Here is a 20,325-nt window from a genome sequence, read left to right as displayed (position 1 = left end):
ATCAGTTTTTATTAAGAGGGGTCAAGAAAGAAAATTATGTGTTAAAATTACACAGTGTAAGTATTCTTTATTTTTTATTAATAGTTAGTACTAGCACAACAAGAATGAAAAGTAGTTGTAAAATGGTTCCATTCCGGCTAAGCAATATCTGTACTTAGTCTGCATAATACCTGCCTACACAAAGCACACAGAGTACACAGTTTGAGATATTTCATTTCCTAACCCTGAAATCAAGCAGAAAGCATTGCCTGGACTCCTTTAACAAGAAAAGGCTAATGGGACTTTTGCTTGGGCCCCCCCTTCCATTCCCACCACCTTCGCTCCCTTCCTTTTTACAACAGCAGCAAGGGTAGGAGGCACAGCTTTGTTTCTCCTCCCTCTAAAAGTCTAAAATCCTACCTGAGAGACAACTAAAGACCAGAGATCTCCAGACAGCACTGGAGAAACACAAGAAAGAAGTGAGGAGAGACGCAGGCAAAGACCTATTGCAGCTGAGTGAGTATATCATGTCCAAGGCTGCAGCAATGGGAGCTGTGCAGCGGCGACGGCAAAGCGGCCTGGGTTAGCTGAAGGTGAACGTCCAAGCACCTGAAGAAAGTGAATGAATATAGGAGACCTCAAAGAAACAGTAGTATCACATCTCGTCTGCATTTTCAGAAATGGGTCTCACCTGTCTCTGCATACATATCCATGGTCCCTCAGGTATGCACTAGCATGGTCTGTTCCTGACACTCCAGCGTAATTATTCTGGATTTGTCCCCCAAAGCTCAGTGATGCCATGAAAAGCCAGAGTTGAAGACTCAATAGTCGGCAGGCTATTAAGCAGGCATTCTTTATTGTGGCACCGGGCACATGGGGGATCTCTCCTCCAAACGTGCACGCCAAAACCCTGTCATTTCAGGCTAAATACAATCACATTATTTAGGAGCCTCTCTATCTTAGAGCTTTCCTGTCTTCTCAAAACAGCAAGTCACGTTTGTCTAAGTAGCGTTACTTAAGAGCCTCTTTATCTTAGAGCTTTCCTGTCTTCTCAAAACAGCAAGAATCCACTTTAGTTTAATTACAGTCACTCTGGTAAGTGGAAATTTTACATTTATGGGTATCATCAGTAAAGGCACTAACAACTACTTCAAGTTTATGTTTGATATTTCATTCCTTTTTGTGCCACAGCCCTAACTTAAACCTCTCATTAAAAATGGTTGACTTAACAGTTAAAAGAGCATTGCCCAAACTACTGACAAGGCAAACCACTTCAATCTTCACTCCAAAAGACTTTTTAGGGATAGGTAAGAAAAAAAAAACACAACAACAATGGACCAGTAGTTTAAATGAAACTATTCTGCAACAAGATTACAATTTCCACTATTAGAGGTATTTGATTTAAACAAAATAAACCCACAGGAATTAGTACTACATGGTAAGATTACACTACGTATTTATAGCTTTGATATATACACTGTATAAAGTATTATGCAGACTATTTAAAGGAACAGAGAGGATTAAAGAAATTATTATATTTTTGGCAGCTTTCAGAAGGGCTTTGTATCAACTGTGTAAATGCTTTATACCAACTTTGGTGCTACACATCAAAGACAAAATAAGCAGTTGATAATACATTATAGCCCAAGCAAGAAGATACACATTTCTGAAAGCAGAGAATCCTCTTAAGTGAGATGGGTTGACTGTTTGTTTTTCATATGATTCAGTAAAGCACAGCAAACCCACTGACTCCTCCAGTCTACAGCAGAGAAAGTTTGTATTCATGCTCCAACATCTGAAGTCACAGAAGACTTGTATTTTTAAATCAAATTTATTCTGGCACTTTGCACTTTGTTGGATTTATTCCCACTCCAAGAGGATGCTGTGCCAGGTTCTGGCAATTAGTGATTACGGGTTAAAGAAGAAGGAGGCTTACCACAGCATTTGAGCTGCTGGACTGATACGCGGCTGATTGGAAAACAATATAGGATGGGCAACTTATGTAAGCAACCACAGCTGGCAGCACAACGTTCTGGCTGCAACAAATGAATTTGAGATCTCCCTGGAAACCATGATTTCATCCTGTCTGTGAAAAGCCCGTGCTGTTATTTCTCTCTTTATCAAGTAACTTGAGATTCCACAGAATTTTCCCTCCTTGGACGAATCCAATGAAAACAAAACAGCTAATCAATAGGATAGAATCTGACATGCGAATTGTACAGTTGAAATTAACCTTGCATATGATAACAGGATTCTGCATAAGTAATGTCTGAACCTACTCGTACAGGAAATCCAAAAGTTCAGATTTTGAGTGTGCACATGTATATGTATCTACATTACCAAACAGGGAAACAGAAATACAATTTAATACAAATGACTACCTGGAGCAATAGTTTAGGAGACGATTTTGGCTGTGCTAAGGAACATAGAGTTTGATTGGACCAGTGACAATTGTTGGTAAACAGAAGGAAAACAGTCACTGGGGCACATAATGCAATAACTGAAAACTACATATAATTCTGTAATTACATACAATTATGTATAATTCAGCAATGAAAGCACTATAGAAATTGGCTCAAGTCTGAGAGAAAGGTACAATCTCTAATAATGAATGTTGATAGAAAGAGGCATAAAGGCGACATAAAAACAGAACCAATCCAAGTAAGAACTTCTAACGCAATTTAAAGACCACGCTAGGATCATGCTTAATTGACAAGAGATATCCAGAATTGCTCATCCATTCCTGCTGTGGTCTCAAAGTCCTCACAAGAGCAAGCCATCTAAGGATTCAGAAACATTGTCAGTACTACCAAATTCAGCTAGGTCCTGCTACATCAGACACACATTTCTGCCAATAGCTCCTCACTGGCTTCTTTCTTTTCCCCTAAAATGCATTTTCTTTCCATCTTTTTATTCTCGTTCTCCACTTTTAAAAAGGGGAGGGTAGGGCTGGCTTAGCTAAGATGTTATTTGCAATGTGATGACTGCAACATTTGCTGTGAAAACAAGAGAGAAGCAGTAAGGGGTGATTTAAAATCAGTTTGCTAATGCAGGAAAGAATAAGTTTATGGGCTCTGTTTGCCTCCTGCAAGTAAGGGCCAGCATCAGAAACAGAAGTTATATTTTCTGTCTTCCAATATTTTTCTTCTGTTCATCTGTCTTGTTTATCCCTCAGACGGGTTTGAATTCCAGCATTAAGCACAACGGATCAAGCCCATTAACGTTATTCATTGTCTTTTTCCACAAATTACACTTAATGCTATTCTCAGTGCTCATTTAAGTACTGTCAAATGCTGGAGGGGATAAGAATGATGACGTGGAATCCTGCTTTAGCTGAAGGTTTCAAAACTTTATTTGAAAGCTTAGTCCTTTCCATTTCTTTAACTGTCCTCCCCCTTTTTCCCTCGTTTTCAGAAACATTCAACAGAAGGCAAAACAGACTCATCTTTATCTTTTTTATAATATCAATTCGTAGCCATGGGATAAGCTGGTTGAAGTCTCTGTTCAAACTTCAAAACTTGATTTTATTGTTTTATGCTATACAATGAATGGATGTTTATTCCATTTAATTTAGTACAACAGCCTTTAGACTACATATAAAGGTATCATAAAGTAGACTGGCCTTTAAACCTCTTGATTATATGTTAGTATTTTGACAATGAATATAAACTCACTGACATCAAACCAAGAAGAGTCATATCAGGTAAACAGAAAAAAAGAATTTTAGGTTTTCCAATTCAATGTTTTTTTTAAATGACGGTAGTTTTTTTACTTACTCTTGATTTTACTGAAAATATTGACAAGTCAATCAAAAGAGGCTGTGATTGCTGAAGGAATGGGAATAGTAGAAATTCTAGAGGAATTTAGGATCTGAACCAGTGAAAACTTGGAAGGAACTCCAGTTGTCTTCAGTGGAGCTGAATCAGACCCTTAATATTTTAAACAGCTTTCTGAGGGAAGAAAACAGAAATTTAACGCATCCATGCTCAATGGGGAAAACATAAACATTTGCTGTTTCAAGTACATCCAAAATGTGGTACTTTGAGAAACACTTGCAATTCCAGATGTGGTATGATCCCAAGCAAAAATTAAAACCTTGCAAAATTTACACGCTTAGCTGCTTTTCACCTGCAAGACTAAAGATATTCCAACAAGTATTCGACTCACTTTACAACATGATGACAACCTGTTATATGAAGACAATTATTTTTATTACATTCCTAAAGTATAAAACTCCTTCCTGGTCCCTACCGTATGTTTGTCCTTCAGTCCACCAAGCAACTAAGGACACAGTAGCTGCAGAGTTGAGGGACTAATGCAGGGACAAACCACAGCAAGAAGGTTTCACAAAGGTGCAGGGTGGGGAGGAGGCCAGGGCTGTCCAGCACTACACAACCCCTGTCTCTGGGTATTCCCTCCCCAGAAATTCCTGTGTGGTCCTTTGATTTCAGCTTTGTTTCACACAGGTAAATAGCACTAAGAAAAAATACGAAGTAAACCAGCATATACCATACACACCTCACCCTGGATGTCACTTTCTGACACAGCAAGATCACCAGTATTTCCCAGTCCCCCAGGCAGGTGTCTGAACAAGGAGATGTTTTAAGTTGTACATGAAAGTACACACATTTAGGAGAGAAATGCCATTTCAACATCCATACATTTAAGTGAAAGTTTATCTGCTTTCCCAAAGCCCTTATGTGTGATCTTGGGAAGAGAAAGGATCATCCAGTACATTTTTGTCATCTAGTTTGACCCCTGTATGCATAAGCTATAGATTGTTTACAAGAAACTGGATTCAACTGCATTTTTGAGAAAAATATCTAACCTTGTTTTAATGACTCGAGTGCATCCCTCCTTTCTCCAACTCCTTTAACCTTTTCCAGTGCTTAATCAGCCCCACTTTTAAGAAACAGCATCTTATTTCAAAGACTAATTTCTCTGAATTTCCACCCACTAGTTCTGCCTATGACTTTCTCAGCAAAACCGAAAGGTCCCCCCAAACTCCCTTCCATCTGCATGTATACACACAGTTTATTGTAATGGAAATACCTTTAAATTGTTGTAACCCATGATTTGAGCTGCATGTTACAGGAACTACTACAGCAGGAACCACCCGAACCAAAGGAGGACAAGCCTTACCAGAAGCAGCGCAGGCGCAGCAGCGACCCAACCTGAGCTGGCTTTGGTGCCCAATAACTCCAAGCAACACACCAAACCTCTTGTCCCCAGAGACCACCACAAGAGACGGAGGGGAGTGATTCCATTAAGAACCATTAAGTACCGTCCCACCTCTCCCTATGAAAAAGTCCCTGAACCCTGTAACGCTGCTATAACCAGTGTCTTTGCTTTTTCTTTTCGCTCACTCACCTGTGCTATTGGCTGTTGTTTAATCTTCAGACGTTCATTAATCAGGATTTAACAGTACAATAGGAGTGCAACTCCAGATCTCCAGGATACCGTGAGGAGAACTACCCTCACGTGGGAGCGGTGTTTGTTTTTACAACAATTACAACAGTCAGAGCCACACAAGTTTGTTATGCACTTGGAAATTCCCAGAAATCTCAGTGTTCAAAACTGCAGAAAATTATCCCTCAGCTGTCGCAGACGATTCCCTGCAAGCTGGCACTGCAAGGATGGCGTGGGGGTGAGGGGCAGCATCCTGTTCTATCTTGCAACGTTACAGCACATGGGAAGAAGGCAAATTCTTTCCTCCCACTCTATGGAGAAATCTTCAGCAAATGGGTCAGAGAGTCATCCAGGCCCCACGGATGAGACTTGCTACTACAATACAGTTGTCCTCACCACCCGACAACCGACCCACAGCCAGGCCCCAAGCAGCAATCGCGGAACCCCGAAATCACGCAATTCCCAAAAAAAGTTTGAATTCCCCAAGAGAGGATTCAAACTCACAGCAAAGAGAAGAGAGGAAGGATTCCTGCCGCCCAGCCAACCCCCATTCATAAACTGAGCATCACATTTATGACATGGAATATTTCCACTGGCCAGCCTGGGCTGGCTGCCTGGCTGTGCTCCCTCCCAGCTCCTGCACACCTGCTCATTAGCCAAACATGGGAAACTGAAAAAAGTCCTGGATTTCTTAGCACCAACTGAAAACACCAGTGTTATCAACTGTCTCCTCATAGTATATCCAAAACACAGTACAACTAACAGGTGTTGAGACCTCTGCTGCAGAAGGCAACCTCCTGGTGGTGGAGGGTAGTCTGGAGACAGGCAGAGCCTTTGCTGGGCAAGTCCTGTCCATCAGTGCTACAGGGCATCCCTGAGTGAGTGTCAGAGAGACACTTCTTCAGTTCTGCTTAGAGACATCTTGAATAGGAAAATCCTACAGCAGCTGTTGAGCGTGCTACTGCTCAAAGCAGTATGAGCAATGCATCTATGTGCTTTAATTTTGCAGCTTTGTTTCTAATGCAGCAATACACACACACAATGTTTGCCATTATCCTGGATTGAATAAATCAGACTTTTCACGTAGCCTTCCTCTTCACCTAGTAAGAAGCATAATCTCTACCACCATTGACACATACAGATCTCACTTTGGCCCAGCGTAAACAACAAATGCTTCCTGAGTGATGTGGCTTGCTTCTGGAGGCCTAACACCTAAAACAAATCAGAGATCCCTAGGGTTGGTGTATGTCGTAAGTATCAATTTAGAAACTAAAAATGTGATACCTCTATTTATAGCTCTCTGCAGCGCTGGCAAAAAGGGCTTAAAATACACAGTATCAACCGCAGTTACACCATACTTCATACTTCTCCTTCCCCATTTCATCTCTATTCAGAAGCTCACCATTTTAACATTTACCAGAACTGTAAGGCAAATGGTTCAAACTGCTTCAGACTGCGGAAGAAACTAAACCTTGGTCTTCTTTTCTGACTAATGCTTTAACCACGTGACATAATGAGTAAAAAAATACTGCTTTTCAAGGAGCTTGTTCCAAAAATACGTCTTAAAAATTCCTGCTGGATCTGGATCCACAGGTGAAACAGAGGAATTTCTACTCCGTAAATCTTTCCAGGAATCAGGCTTGTGCTAGGTCTATGCCACACAGGTCTAGGCATGCCTAGCATCAGACATATAGGTGTGCAGTAATTTTGATTGACAGAAATGCAGGCATAATGACTTCACTTACCCCTGGAGTTGAGTAGAAGTAAGAGTCTCTATGGCATTTAAGTGTTGGACGTAGGCATCTAAAGTAGAAGTTACATACCAAAGTCCTTAGGCCTCTGAGGAATAATATAATCATGACTCATTTCTTTACCTGAGGGCAGCCCTTTTCTAAGTCAGGCAGAACGTACTAGTAGTGCAGAATGCAGATGCTCTGCAGTAGATTCTGTGCTTCAAAACAGAGACGCAAAATTTAACTTAGGTGCTGTCTGCTGAAGCTACGTTCCCAGAAATCCTGATTTCAGTGGTCTCTCCTTCTTGGGTTCATTCTTCCAGTTTTAGTGTGTTCCCATGTGTCCCATGGAAACCTGAAAATCAAGTTTCTTTACCGTGACTGGGCAAATATCACTCATTTAACTTCAGCTGCATCATTATGCTCCTGACTATATGCCCACAAGTAAGTCCAGTTTTTAGAAATTTGCAGCCTCTCATGCAAAGCACTTCACTGGTTTCAGTTCTATACAGATTTTGATGGCCCATTCATTAATGGTTCATTCATTAGCACAAGCCAATAGTAATATTACCTGACCTGCACTGAAGTATATAGAAAATTTTGTACAGAATTTAATACTAAGGAAGAGATGGACAAATTCCTTTTCAGTAAAGTTCAATGTGTTTTCATATAGTAAAGTATGTTACAGTCTACATTCAATGCTGAAGTATAAAAAAAGATGTGAACTATAAAATAAAAATGTAAAATAAATATAGCATTTACCTGCAAGTTATAAAACTAGCACATGCGGCTTTAGACAAAACCAATCATTGTACAGATGCAGTGTCACTCCTTCAATGTAAAATGGCTGGGTGGACTGCTGTTTCCACACAAAAAAAAGCCCAAAATAAATTAATAGCAATCTCAATGGATCATAAAACCTGCACCTGGACTGTAATTCATTGCATTCAGGCCTAAACAAATACAGCATTGTCTGTAGGACTGGGACTCCAAACAAAGTCATCAAAATAAGTAAGTCTATGCATTACCTTGTATAATTTGAAACTATAAATAACAGCTATTCTATTTACAGCTACAGAATGGTCTGCCATGTTCATCCGTATGGGACAGCTCCAGGACGGTTTTGTTCAGTGTCTTTTTCTTGCTACTGTCAGGTACCATCAAAATATGAACTTACCCATTACCTACAGTGAGTACTTATACTAACTAATGCACACACAAAGAAATTCTCCTTTGCTAGAAACACCTCTTCTGAGAGCAGATACCTTATTTAAATCCAGATCAGAAATGAAAATAAGCGATAAAACAAATGGAATGCCCTTACTCTTTAGGAAATAAAAACTAAGCTTTTTTCTTGGTACTGCTTGGCTTCCTCGAAGACAACTATGTGCTTCTGAAAATTAGGTGCAGCTGTCCTCTCTTCTGAGCTCCTTAATGAAATCCTCTGCATCCTGGCTTTCCTCCCCTTTTTGGCAAAAGTGGTCAATGTTCATTTCAGCTGAGTCATGAGCATGCCATGGCCATGTGGGCCTCTTTGCACAGCAAATGGACTTAATCACAGGGGCATACAATTACATTCCTTTCTCCTCATTGAAAATTCATCGGGGAATAGCAAACATAAAACTCCATTGTCTAGGACCTTAAAAAAAAAAAATCATTGTTGTTCCTATTCAGCAAATCCTCTTCCACTTCCCCACCCCTCATTCTTTTCCATGGTAGTAAAAAAGCAGAAAAATCCTGTATCACTTTATCTTCTATCATGCTGCAAGAGTGATATTGCCAGCACTTAGATACATTTTATCATCAGTGATTTTTCATGGTTTGTACAATTCTACATAGGACCTGAAGGACTCTCAATTTTACTTCTCAGAGATAGGAAGAATCTCCTCCAGGTCTTTTAATTGCCATTGTTTCCCCATTCTTCTTTTTCTCTTGACTTCCAGGCAGAGCTATTCAAAAAGCCATTTAATTTATTTGGTTGGCTTGCTTAGGGTTCCTATTTGATCCTCGCTTTCCCTGCAAGTGACAGAGTTCCTGAAGGACAAAAGGGACTTCTTTTCAGCAGGTGAGAGTTTCAGTTTCCTTTCAGTACGTAAGATAATGAGAGGTTTTGTCTCTAAAAATTCCCCTTGATGTATTAAGACCTTTTATTTTTGCATTTCCACCAAAAGCTCCCTTGTTTTAAGCTGCTAAGAAGGGCTCTACTCTTTAAATAGCTCCAGTGTTCTTGGCTGTATTTTTCCACATTGTTCTGTCTCATGAGTTGAAGGTGAATCTCGTGGTACATCTCAAAAGTTCTCTCACTTTTGCTCACCCAGTTCTGCTCCCTCCTAACGGAAACCTTTTAAATTAAATACACTAACTAGGCAGATACCATTCCACTTGGGAAAGGAGGGCACACAGTTGCTTGCCGAGACACTGGCATTCAGTTTGGCTTATATTCTGTCAGGAGTGATCCACTGTATCTTTCAGGCCTGTGCTATCACAGCCAAGATTTTAAGAGCTGGAGACTCCCGTTTCCACCTCCCATAAGCAATCAATCCTTTAATTAAATGGAAGTTCTGCATTATATAACTTTCCCCTGGGTTTTTGACTTGGGCATAAAGTCCAGTCTCAGAGACCCACTTCCCAGAGAGCTTTTGTTGTTTCAAAACATCTCCCACAGCTGAGAAAGGAATGAATTCATGACCCTAACAGTCCAGCAGTGGTCCGCTCCCGCTTCTTCCGTCTTCAAGTCACATTCTGCATAATTCACTGACGCTTTAAGTTACTGCATAGATGTGCCTGCCTCCTCTTCACAGAGCACACTGCAGCTACACTTACAGTGTTTATATTTTCCTTTGCCTTTTTATTTAACTGGGAATATTATTCTATCTTCTCTACTTGCAATGAGGAAAGAGCTTCACTAGTAGGAAACCAGGGTCAGATCCCAAGTGTAAGTAAGTAGGAACATGCTGATCTGGTCAAAGAGAGCTGCAATTAAAGAAAGAGATATTTATTTACACAGCCTTGCTTAGATCTCTGTCTAATGGAGTCTGTCTGGGCCAGAGCTCCAAGAGAGCCACCCAGGAGGTTAAGAAACACAGAAAAAGAAATTATTAAATTTGGGGACACTGAAGGCATTACATGCTTTTCTACTTGCACCTGTACTTTGAACCTTATAAGTGTCTGATGTCAGGAAAAGAATTAAAGCACCACTCCACACATCTTGCCTCAAACGTATGCACTACGTTGACAGTCTAGAAGGCTCATCATGGGACCGTGTGGCCCCTCCCTGGCAGCCCCCCTGCTACTTTGGCAAAAGTTCACACAGTTTTGCACACTGCAGTGAAGCAAGGGTTATACCACAAAATTTTAAACCGAGCTCAATAATCTGGTATTTTAATAAACTGTACTGTTGATACAACTCTGTAATGTTATCTTGATCTCCCCACACAAGATACTGCAAGCTGTTGTGGAATTCGGGAGCTCGTAAGGAGGTGAGAATTGGAACTACCCACTGAAACCAAACGAAGCACAAGGTACTCTTGACAACAAAGACTTCTCAAGGGTCTGTTACAGGCTGAGCCTACACGTACTGTCAGATTGGTGTTACACCAACAGAGCGATCTCGTGTCTTCAAATCACCTTAATTGGGCTAATTTTTATATGCTGCAAAAGTTTTCACTCAAAAGAAAACTTTTGGAAATCATCAACTCTACTTAATGAACAAAGTACAGATTGTTAGAAAATATTTTGGAAAATACAAGCTCGCATGCTTTAAAAATTGTTGGCTTAATCTCAGACTAGAGCTCAGGGGGGGGTTTCCACTTTCTGTTGATGTGGGATATAAATGAGTTCAGGCAAGTTAGAACATGTTCTATCATCACCATGGCTCTCAAGATTTACACAAAAGAAAGGGGAAAAGAACTGACAGTTTGGATAATGCAACTCAACATTGTAGATTTGATAAGTTGGACTAAACACAAAAAAATAGAGAGCTTTGGGTAGAGTAAATGGTCTTTAAAATAAAAAAAATGCTCTGAGCTAACCAAATATCAGTGTTAATATACACTCCACCCACAAAAGTTGGGACACTCTTCATCCCAGCAACTCAATTTCTCGCTTTCAAAGACAGCTTGGATAAAGATGCTTTTCTAGCATGTTCCACAGATAAAATCTTTTAAAAAATCCTCCAAGTTTTGTCACATCAGCAAATTCACAGCGTGCTACAGCCACTTCAGCCATGGATATGCCACGTCCAAATAGACTTATTTAGCGTCCTCACAGATAATCTTAACGTCCCAATTAAAATATACAAAAACCCAACAATCACTTCTTTGTTCAAGGTCTTTCACACCCACACACAAACCTGCAGGCTCGTAAGCAAGTAGTCCACTTCTACCAGCAGATTTTACCTATGCCAAAGAAGATGAGGATGGCAGAGCTACATCCCAAACCATTGATTAGCACCTCTTATTTACACAGCACTTCTGCCATGACCTCCAAGAACAGAGATGAGTATACGTGAAGCAGGAGCAGGGCCTGCCATACTCCTCTGCCATGCATCTCTCACACATCACGCAGGACTGCAAGAGCAGCAAACCTTGCTCTGCAGGGTCACTGAAGTGCTGTCCTCACCTCTGCACAGTCCCATTATCTCTCTTCACGTCTCCCCTTATCACCCTCCCAACAGCCAGAACAAGTGACACTGAGACCCCGGCCCTTTTCCCAAAGCTTAGGAGGAGGAGGAGACTTGGCAGGGGCCAGCCAAGAGCGAAAGGAAAACTGTTAGCCTGAAAAGAAATGGATGGCTAGAGAGCTGATAAGAGGCACCCACAACATGGGACAGTGGAGAAGACAATGAGGTGAGCTGGTCTGCATGAAAAGTGTGATGGAATAAGAGAGATCCCGCTGCCACAAAGCTTCCCCAAACCCTCCCTGCCTTAATAACTCCCTGAGCCCTTCTCACACCTCTGTCTCCGCGTTACCTCCCCGAAGACCCCCGGCCCCATTCCCACAACCAAAGGCAGCTGGCCCTTACGGCCACTTCCCAAGCCCTTCTGCCCCAGAAGAGCTGCGACTGATCCCAGCCCCTCCTTGTCTTCCCCTCCACCATCTCCAGAACCCACCCGTTTTGCCACATTGGTATTTTTTTCTTCCTGCACCGCCAAGAAGCCTCCAACCTCTCTTTGTTACTAGTTCAGTGTCTCATGCCTCAAACCGGAGCCCCAGAGCAAGCTACTGGAACTAATCACGGGAGAGACAGAAATCTTGGAATACAAAAGCCTGAATTATGAAGACGCCTTAAAGTACTAATATACAAGGCGGAAATTTACATTTCCTATGTGCTAATGCAGTACTCTTAACAGGCTTACTTTGAATTGACAGAGAATTCAAGGAAAAATGTAAATCTCTCACAGGCATGAATGATAGTTTTATTGTTCACCACATCAAGTTCAAACAAACTTCTCTGCAGTTTTTGCATGTTCTTAGTTATAGAGAATGTGTCTCATTCCAATGTCTGTGTGTTTTACTTAGAGCAGCTCTTAACTTCTCACTATTTAAATCCTGTTTTATTACAGCATAAAACACACCGATAAAAAGATCAATTACTCAATACTGAAACGATATAAATCACACAAAATTCCAAAAGGTTGACATGTATTTACTTTGTACTCTTATTTCCATTCATAATATTATTCAGTATGATCAACACTGCTCATCTCCCTGGTTTCTATCTGCTGTTAATCATGAATAGCGTGCCTGACACCTAGCCTGGAAGGCTAAATCAATCAGCACTGCTTTAAAACAATGTCTGTACAGATTAACGGTAACTTAGAAAAGTTCCTTTTGTAAGTCTCACAGTACCCCAGTACCACAGAAACTAGAGAGAGGAAAAAAGCCTCTCAAGCCATTTTGTCTATACCCCTGCACGTCTAAGTTTTCTTCTACCATATATTGTTTTTTTCCACAGCCAGTCCAGTTCTAAATAAAGAAACACAGAAGCCTTGCAGGGCTCCAACTATTTTCATTGGCAAAAGCAGGGAAGAAACGCCAAGCCTTGATTTTTTTTTATTTTTTTTTTTAATTTAACAAAGCAATATGTATTGCCATGGTGTAGCAACCTCCTTCAAAATTTTCTGCTTATGCCTAAACTTTACTCCGGACTGGCAGAGCTGGCTGCTTCCAAGCAGACCCCGGCTGAGGGAGCAGCTCCCACGCAAAGATCCGTGCACGGTCACCGCTGGTGCTGGCGGAGGTGCATGGATTCTCCTGGCAGAGGATGCACAGTGGACATCAAACCCTGTGCTCCCACACACTCCAGCACAGGCAAGCCAAGGACACGCTGCAGAAGGACAGGGTGCTGAACCACACGTCTGCACTGCAAAAAACTCTTCTAGAGACCTTGCTGTTTTGTGTAACTGGGGGAGACAAACTCTGTGGCAATCTCCTTGTGACTGTTACCCTGCGAGAGATGGCAATGCCATCTTCCAGCCTCTGTAGGCTCACCCTTCCTAAGGCCCACGTCTTCAGATACTTCAGATTCCCACCACTGTGCCAATGGATAGGTTTCACAGATTTTCAGCACAAAACTTGGATCAGTGAAGCTCTGAAATTTGTCCCCCCTCACAGCACTAACAGGCCTTTACTGGCCCTGGCCCACAGCCCAGGACCCCCTGTCCGTCAGCCCCTGCCCCAGCGACGCCGCAGCAGGGCCGCTCTCCGGCTCCCCACAGCCCTGCCCTGCCCGGCCATGGGCCCCATGGAGCCGGACCTACCCAGGGGCCCATGTCCCTGCCTGTCCCTGTCCCCAGGGAGGTGCCCGATGCCGGGGGCTGGGGCTGCCCTGGTTCCCCCCTGGCTGCCCTGCTCCTGGCTGGGGCGGTGGGACGGGCCCTGGCTGCCAGGCCCTGCCCTGACACCCTCCGTGGGGAGCCCCTGCCGCTGTGCCCTGACAAAATGCTTCCTTTTGGATGATTCAGAGGAACTTCAACAGCGTACAGGGCAACAAATTGACATCAGAAGAACTAAATGCGAGACAATGCGTTTTATAAGGCACATTTTGATTTCTTCGAGCACACCAGACGGCCGTGCCACCGCGGGTGTGATGGGAAGCGAGGGAGGAGGCAGACGAAGCAGCAGAAGATGCTGCATGAACAGCACGTCTTCAGAGGTGTTACTGGGCTCGGCTCTGGTCACGACAGCTCAAAGAAGAGAAAAAAGGCAGAAACAAAGACATCTTAATAATAGAGATGACTAAGAGCATTATAAAGGCCTATCTTCTAAAGAGACACTGGAAAGATTGAATCAGCTTTATTCAACACCTCTCTAAAACAGTGAGGGCAGAACATGGGGACACGAAGTAATAACAAATAACTTAAAAAGAAATGTCAGGCCTTGTCTGTTCCCACTCTTACAAAACAAGGATATTCAAAAAAATTAGGTGATCTTTTTGTGGACTGTGACGCTAATGCCACAGGCAATCACCAGAAGCAAAGAATGTAGCAGAATTTTAAAAATAATTAATATGTAATTTGACAGAATCATAGAATCATAGGTTGGAAAGGACCTCTAAGATCATCAAGTCCAACCATCCACCCAACACCACCATTCCTACTAAACCATATCCCGAAGTGCCACATCTACACGTTTTTTAAACACCTGCAGGGATGGGGACTCCCCACCTCCTTGGGCAGCCTGTTCAACACCACAAAGAATAAAACAATAAAAGAATACAACTTCAGCAAAGCAGCAAAAACCTCTACATAATGGAGCCAAGTGAAGAAAAACACAAAATCTCATTCCAGCCAGCTATTTCCATAATTCGCTTGGGCTAATAACTGGACTGGGCAAAAAACTTGCTTAATCCAGGGACAAACTACACTTGTCAAAGTATGTTTAAGAACTGAACTGTAACACAAGTAATTTCAAAGATGATGATCACAGCAAAGACAGAGATAAATTAAACCAAAGTAGTTATGTTTTGCCTCCTGGACTGCCTGAGACACACCTGCACTACTGAGGACCTGGAAGGAGAAAAGTGATACAGTTTACGGAACTGTACTTTGAAACTGAGCTGAAATCTCCTAACATTTACCAATAGCCAATGGTTGGGATGGTGTCAAACCAAGATGTGATGTTCTTCAGCAGATCATCCACCACTCTTAGACTCCAACTGTAAATGAAGTTAGAGCAGAAGGAACAAGAGTCACAAAAATATAGTATAAAAGATACGTATGTGAGTGAAATATACACGGATTACTGAGCCGTGTTTACCTTACAAAGCTGCCTCTTCGATATGCACAATCGTCACCAAAAGTGTGAGTTCACAGGCTGGCCTCCTGGAAGCCTCCACCACCTCCCGAGCCTGTAAAGGACCTGGAGAGATCATGTAGTCTCTCTCTCCCGACCTGAAGGCACAGCATGGTCACCCTTGCCTTCAGCATTTCCGGTAAATGTTTGTCAGACCTGCCCTTAAAAAGTTCCAGTGAAGAAGATTCCACACCCTACCTTGACAATCCAATGCTCAATTACATGTACAAACAGACAGTGCTTTCCCTGCCATTTAACCTAATCTCTCCTGCTGCAGTTCAGCATGCTGGTTCTTGTTACGTCTCCGCTGGATGTGGAGAACAGTTTATTTCCCGCCACTCTGCAGCAACCAATTACACATCTGAAGATTGTTATCACATCTCTCATCAGTCTTTGCCTCCACAGACTGCAAAATTCCAGTTCTTCCACTATTTTCCCACAGGCGATGTTTTCTAGATCTCTGATCACCTTTGCTACTCATCTCCTGCCTAACTGGTCTCCAAAATCCCATACGGTACTGATGCCAGACACAGACCCTGAAGTCACAACTACCATGAGATGCCATTGCACATCTGCAACACTCTTGTTACACACCCCAGAATCACATTTGTCTTGATGGTTTTTTTTATTTAAGTATCTACACACACATCCAAAAACAATGTGAGGGTTTACTACTGACTGCTGTTCAGTTTCTGGTCAGCTGCAACTCCTCAATCCTTCTTTTGCAGAACCTCTGCTTTTCCAGTTCACCTGACCTTGTACTTACACATCACATCGTGCACACCTCTTTAACATGCTGTCTCCTATCAGAGTCTTCATGCTGAAAACTGAATTTGCTAAGGGAAATACTCAGCACAGTTGTCACAGTTCTTCCAATAGATATTTTCTGCCCATTCTTTAGTTCGGTATTCTGTATTTGAATAAACATTTGACAGATCTATAATAAGCACTCCCACAATCAATAAGGTTTGGGGAAAACTTCCAAGTTTACTAAGTAACTCTAAGGCTTTCTCAGGTGCCCGAAAGCGGGACGATTCTCAGAACCAACCAGTGGACTGGCTTTCCAGCCTGTGAAATCCGTGAACCGCAGACCAGGTCCTTCCAGCACAGTAAGCACCGCGGACACCTGAGCATCACGCAACCGAACGGCGGCAGTCAGAGGTGGCCCACGGAGCAGATTCCTCTCTCCAGGTACGGAAGCGAGTATAACTGCAGTTATTACGAACCCTCCTCCTCCACTGACATACCGTCTGCGTTCCCACGCCACAAACCGCCGCAGCAGTTCAAGCCCACGTACGCGAAGCCAGGCGCTCGCTTCACCCGCGGTGCGAGAGTAAAGCAGATCTCTGCACGGCACGGGAGGACAGGACCTCACAGAAACGATTTCACCCCGCGCCCATAAACCCAGCGAGGATTTCGGGCTGGCGGGATGCGCCTGCCCGCACCGCGAAGCCGCACCAGCGGCGCGGCGTGACAGGGGGCAGGCACAAGCGCCCTCCCCTCCGGCCCTCGCCTTTCCGGCGCCCACCGCCCCCACGCCCGGCCAGCCCGGCTGCGGGGCTAGGGCCGCGGCCGCCCCGATGGCCGCACCTGCCCGGCCGCCCCGCCGCACCCCCCCGAGCCAGGGGAGCCCCGCGGGGGCCCGCCTGCCCCCGCTCCCCCCCGGCGCCCCCGCTGACCTGAGGCGGCCGCAGGCCCTCCCTCCGCCAGCCGCGCTGCCCCACCTGCCGCGGGGCTCTGCTCGCTGCGGCGCGGCTCTGCCCCACGCCAGCGCGGCGGCGGCCCCGGCCCCGCACCGCCCGCGGGAGCCCGCCCCGCCGCCGGCACCGCCCCCCGCTCGGCCCCCCGCCCGCCGCGGCCCGGGCTTGGCCGCCGAGGGGAGCCGAGCGGAGCCGAGCTCGCCGCTTCGCCGCGCCCCCCGGCCCCGCAAAGCCCGGTCCCGGGCTGCGGCGGGGATTAGCGAGCGGCTCGGCACAAGAGGGGCGGCTCGGTGGCGGTCGTTTCAGAAGTACGCGGTCTGGGGAGCTCGCTGCCAGGTGAGGCGGCGTCTGGCCAGGCGCCTCAGCCCCGCCGTTCCCCGCTTTCTGAGGTGAAGGCGCCCGCAAATCTCGGCGGGCACCCCACGGCCCCTTCACAGCGCCTGCCGTTCCGCCGCCCGGACCGGAGCTCGGGTGCAGGAGCCCTTTCTCTGCCCGTGCGGAACTGTTGGTGCTTGCCACCCAATGTCACCCTCCAAAGCGGCAGCACAGAGGAATAGATCTAATCCTGCAGCAGCAAAGGCAGTGCCCAGATGGACACCGTGAACAAATTCCTGCCCACCTTCCGGCACTTCTCCTTCCAGGCGAAGGGACAGGATGAGTTTTGCGAGCCCTGGCCTCGGTGACTGCAGCGTCCAGCAGACAGGCTGGTGGGAACACGTTCCCTTTGGGAGCTGGATGACCAGCCAGCGAGCGCATGCCTTTCACGTGTGGAGAGGTGTCACCAAAGCCAGGAGCTGGTGTCCTTCATTGCCTTTACACAAATTTCAAGTACCCCCCACTTGAGAGTGGTGTGGCAAGCCTGGCAAGGGCAAAGCTCCCAAATGACAAGCAACAGGATGAGAGGAAACGGCCTCAGGTTGCATCAGGGGAGGTTTTAGATTGGATATTAGGAAAAATTCCTTTACTGAAAGAGTGGTGAAGCGTTGGAAAAGGCTGCCCAGGGAAGTGGTTGAGTCACCATCCCTGGAGGCGTTCAAAAAAACGTGTAGATGTGTCACTTCAGGACATGGTTTAGTAAGGCATGGTGGTGCTGGGTTGACAGTTGGACTTAATGATCTTAGAAGTCTTTTCCAACCTGAATGATTCTGTGATGAGACCTCTGGGGCCGCTCCCTAACTGTTCCCTCTTCACAGGTCGTACCTAGTTGATGGTCCTTATGTCTTCCCCTACATGTCCATGAAGGTGCTGGAGGAACTCCAGAGCTGTGCCACATGGGTCCTGTCCTGCTGTGAAGGAATGCATATGTAGAAAAACATTGATTAAATAACGTGGAAGCAGCAGCTTTCGTCAGACTGGACGCCTGGCTAACATGGGTCCGAGGCTGGCAGGTAGGAGGGCAAATGCAGCTTCACTACTTCTCTGTGAGTGACACACGTGTTCTCCTAAACCTAAGAGACACCTACATTAGAAAGCGTTATGGGTTGTGGATGCCAGCGGTCCCAGACAGAGGCCCCTTGCTCTCACACTCAAGGCCAGCTTGTCTTCTTGATGCTAAACGTGCCTTTCCAAGACATCGTGGGCTATTTGTACTGTGGGCACAGCAGTACCCATGACCAGTTCATCTATTTTGTAGTCAGGGTGCAGATTACTAAGAGACCTCAGCTTCTCTCTTCCCACAGATCTTTCCAGGTTGCCTTATACCCATGAGTGTGTACAAGGTTGTGTCTGCATAGCTCATTCAGCCAGGAAACAAATCCGGGCTCAAACATAACCCCAGTCTCCTTTATATAAATTATATATACATAGAATGTAACCTCTTTTGAGGGTCGCTGAACAGCAGCAGATTTTTGTGAATGAGCAAGGCAGTAAGTGTCTGTGTTACACGCTCATACCCAGAGACAAAGGTCAAGCAAACATCTCCACACTTGACAGAAAGAGCTATCACCTTCCAATTAGGTGCAGATAAGAAAGAAATAAAAAAAAAATCAACCCTGCTGTTGCTTGCCTACCCAAACACAGCAAAGGATCAAAGATGACTTTCATTCTAAATCATATCCCAGAAGGACACTGTTTGGGAACATCTGAAAGGAACAACTTTGATAGCAACTCTTTGTTTCCCATCCTCACTCTGACCACACGTTCAGAAAACTGAGCAGCTCAGCAATGAAGCAATGTAAATCTCAGTTCGGGATGATGCAGTTGGATTGCCGTCGGTGAATTCACTCATGTGAATGTGTATATTTATACCTAAATACATGCACATATGTGTATTTTGTATATACTTTCTTTCCTCTTTAGAAGAGAGATGTTTAAGGGATTCTGCGTATGAACTGTCATAGAGTAGACAATACCTGTTTTACCTAAAAGAGCTGAAGAAGGAAAAAAGATCCTAACTTTTAACTATACCATGGACAGAGAACATAATAGCAAACGCCACCTCTAAGAGTGCTTAAATCTAGCAGAATCAATGTTTTTCAATGTGTAGCACCTCTGGGCCGTTGTTTATATGAAGAGAATATTTCTACTAACAGCATGAACAATTTCCCACCATTCATGGCCGAGGTATTGTGACTTCTTAAACATGGATCATTTGCAAGTTTTGAGGATGCTCTGTTTAACAAATCTATTTCCTGGGAATCAATTTAGAATCATTATAATGCTATATGTATAAACTTTGCCTTTAACAGAGTCTGCAATTAAGTCTGAAACATTACGGTAATAAAGCAGCGGTCTCAATCTCAACTACCAATCGTGTGATTTAAATCCACTAGGGATCACCCAGGCTTCATTAATAATTTTTTTGTTTAACTTCCACAAAGAATGGGATAGGAAGATAAGTCTTGTTAGCCCTTAGGCTGGTCATGTTAGAAGAAATGATGCACAAAAATGGATGTGAACACAGCCCCCAAGTAGATCATTGTTTTGCCATTATGATGTTTATTCACTGATTAACACTTGCTTACCATTAAATTATGAAAATGGTGAGTTTTTAGCTGATTACTTATCAATAATATTTAATATTATTTCCTAGATGGTGAGTCTGAATAGGAGAAAAAAAATAACATTCTTATCTAACGCATAAAAAGGTGTGATGTCGAGTGGGGCCATACGAAAGAGAAATGAAATGAAAAGGCAGACTAAAATCTGAGCATGAATTGTGTCCAGATTAGTCATTTTGAGGTCTCTGCTACATTCCCTTCTTACTTCAG

General features: G+C 44.1%; 1 protein-coding gene across 1 annotated transcript in view; it reads right to left on the bottom strand.

The window, feature by feature from the left end:
* The window catches only part of COL21A1 (collagen type XXI alpha 1 chain), a 114,908-nt gene extending 97,723 nt beyond the window's left edge, over window positions 1-17,185 (bottom strand). Inside the window, exon 1 of the mRNA XM_075414648.1 lies at window positions 17,096-17,185. The gene's annotated coding sequence lies outside the window, so the exon portion shown is untranslated. The remainder of the gene's footprint in view (window positions 1-17,095) is intronic.
* Between the last annotated feature and the right edge of the window lie 3,140 nt (window positions 17,186-20,325).

This window comes from Opisthocomus hoazin, chromosome 2 (genome assembly GCF_030867145.1).
Source record: "Opisthocomus hoazin isolate bOpiHoa1 chromosome 2, bOpiHoa1.hap1, whole genome shotgun sequence".
Lineage (NCBI taxonomy): Eukaryota > Metazoa > Chordata > Aves > Opisthocomiformes > Opisthocomidae > Opisthocomus > Opisthocomus hoazin.
The sequence above is the reverse complement of the archived record's forward strand: the minus strand, read 5'-3'. Positions and strand labels throughout refer to the sequence as shown.